General features: G+C 43.0%; 1 protein-coding gene across 1 annotated transcript in view; it reads right to left on the reverse strand.

Moving 5' to 3' along the window:
• The window catches only part of rapgef4a (Rap guanine nucleotide exchange factor 4a), a 30,342-nt gene that overhangs the window by 22,869 nt on the left and 4,511 nt on the right, over positions 1–2,962 (reverse strand). The gene's annotated exons all lie outside the window — the stretch shown is intronic.

Below are 2,962 nucleotides of genomic sequence, written 5' to 3' on the forward strand. Positions count from 1 at the left end.
GANCAGGACACAACCATTTCATTGCAGACTGTTATGTTTACGTGGGGAAATGACAGTGCATTATTTGAGATATATTTCGTACTCAGACTTCACTTTAAGGACATTTCGGCCAAGGGGTGTATGGGTCACTCCAGGAGGCAGCGGGACGTGTAACTCAGAGAAGAGCAGCACCAGCGCTCAAAGAGCTTTTACGCACCGCCTTCTGTGTTTACCTTCATTGAACAGCTATAAAGAGTGACCACAGCCTGTTACGTTTTAACCACACACACCTCTACACACACACCGAACTGCCCGATTACTCCCCCTTTTATTAGTTTTATGCAGTGCTTGAATTGGAATAAAAAAGGTGCCAGTACTCTACATCAGCAACTGTTTCAAGTAAATTTATTTAAACAGCCCAAAAACAAGTATTTGGCTCAAAGTCATATAGTATATCCTATAATGCTGGTGTGTTTGTCTCTTTACTTTATATTTTAGAAAGGCTCACTGTACTTAAACAAAATGACTCAGGGTGCATCTGAGATTAGAAGGGGGGTAGTGGTAAAGTGCTATTTTTATAAGTGGGGAGTGGACCAGTCACCCTCTAGGGGGGTCTGGGGGCATGCTCCCCCGGGAAGATTTTTTTTAAATATTGAAGTTACAGTAGATGCATCATGCATCTACTGTAACTTCAATATTTAAAAAAAATCTTCCCGGGGGAGCATGCCCCCAGACCCCCCTAGAGGGTGACTGGTCCACTCCCCACTTATAAANTTCTGAATAACGTACAACTAGTCTAGTCTGTCAAAGGGAGAATCTAGTAATTTTTTCGCGCAATGTTAGTAACTATAGTATGATTACTGATAGGGCTGCACGATATATCGTGTCGTGACGATAATCGCGATATGCGCATGCACAATATTCACAACGTGATTAAACAATTTTTTTTTATGACTTGCGATATTAAGTAGGCAAATTTACTTAAACACGTTATGTTATATATTATTTTGCTGCTTGCTACAAAAGNATTCGATCTATATCACGTGTTACTGGAATAAGACCCAACAAGTTAATGCATTTTGAAACAGTTCTATGATCTTTCAGCTACAGTAAATTACGCAAGATAAGGACTTTAAGTGCTGTTCCAAACCAACGAGTGTGGAGCGGTGTGGAGGGGGAGTGGGCTATCAAGCCCTCAAACAGCGAGTCTGCAGCGGTGCTGACTTGAGACCGGTCTCTACCTGACCGGAGTCACGCTGTGTGTGTCCGTCAGGAAACAAGCTGTTTACAAGTAGTTCCAGCAAACATCCACTAAACTGCGATGTTAACAACCTCATGATAACCTCATATGTTTTAACTTAGGATCATACCTGTGTTTAGTCTAGAAAAGGTAAATGTGTGCATTTTATTATAAAGTTGTGTATATTTACAGACTGTTGCAAAAACTCAGAAGCTTAACATCAGGTTTAAAACTAAAAGAGCTTTACAAAAAAATAACACAATGAAATATGTTTGGAGTTTTATTTGAGTTATTAATTTAAATGTTTTGTCTAAGAGATGCTGATTTGAAACCGTTGTTACATACAGTTACGGCATTTCCTGTTTCTGCCGGAGAGAGGGGAGGCCGTCCCAAAGCTTGCCGCTGTATTTACTCCCTCCATCTGACAGGAGGGAGCCTCGTTGAGCTGCGAGTGTGGCTACAGACGGAGTTCACTCCGTCACGGAGGGGTAGGGTCGAGGGAATGGTTTGGGATTGGGCCTTACTCTCCCTCTCCGCCCGTCTGCGTCTCATGCAGCTCGCTGATCCAGTGAATGAGTGACCCGACACGACAGTAAATAATAAACATTTATAAATAGTTTAGTTAGTTCCAGGGGTAGATAAAATTGGTAAATGTGATGGTCTAACTTTTAACATTTTAAATATTTCAAGTCACTAGAGGGATTTCCACCGCAGCTGTGACAGGGGTTGAGCTGCAGACTGAGACAGAGACATCAACAGCTATAACCAGTGGCGGCGCCAGGGTATGGCTGGGGTAGGCTACAGCAATACGTGGGGGAGAATCCCCCCAGACCCCCTTGCAGGGGTAGGGTTTTCAGCATGTCAACTCTTTCACCTGTGGGGAAATTGCAGGATTGGCTCCAGGTCGCCCTTTTTATTTACTACAAGACAAATGTACGGTGGCCCTGAAGTGCAAGACACTACAGCATTTCAGAAAACACAACAGCATTTCACAAAACACCACAGCATTTCACAAAACGCCGCAGCATTTCACATTGGACGGAAAGGGTATTCCTTTAGGGAGAACACTTCTTGTTTGTGATTGGACAGAGCCAGCCAGAGAAACACTGCTGTGATTGGTTGTTTTTGCTGCCAGTCAAGAAATGACTGCTTTATTTATGTCTGTATGACGTTGTTGTGAGTGTAGACGGAGCAGCGACAGGTTAGTTTAGCCTGATCGATCGCCCCCGCCCCCTCTCCAGCGTCTTGTTTGAATGACAGGAGAAAACACATAATGAATGCTTTATTAATTCATGGTTTTTAAGGGGCTTATCTCCAGGTAAATACTATGGTAGACTACCCAATAGTCGCATCGCTCTAATCGCTCGAGTTTCACCACGGCTGTCAGCTGTGTTTGCTCCTGTCATTCAAACAAGACGCGCTGGAGAGGGGGCGGGGCGTATCTCCATGTAAATCCTATGGGAGATACCAACTACAACAAAATGAACCTATTTTACCGTGATTTAATTGTAATACACGTTTCAAAGTGATGCCGAAGTAGCAACATACTGATACCGGTTAGTAAAAACCATGAATTAATGCTTTGACAAGTCTGCAGACAAGACGGCAGGCGAAAAGCTTTTAAAATGTGTGTTTTCTGAATGGAATCGGATCCATCAGGCTCCGTCCACACTAACAACAACGTCATACAGACATAAATAAAGGAGCAACTGTATTCACCATGACATAGACAGTCTGTAGTTT

Source organism: Notothenia coriiceps, unplaced genomic scaffold (assembly GCF_000735185.1).
Source record: "Notothenia coriiceps isolate Sejong01 unplaced genomic scaffold, NC01 NC01_scaffold00037246, whole genome shotgun sequence".
NCBI classification, from domain to species: Eukaryota; Metazoa; Chordata; class Actinopteri; order Perciformes; family Nototheniidae; genus Notothenia; species Notothenia coriiceps.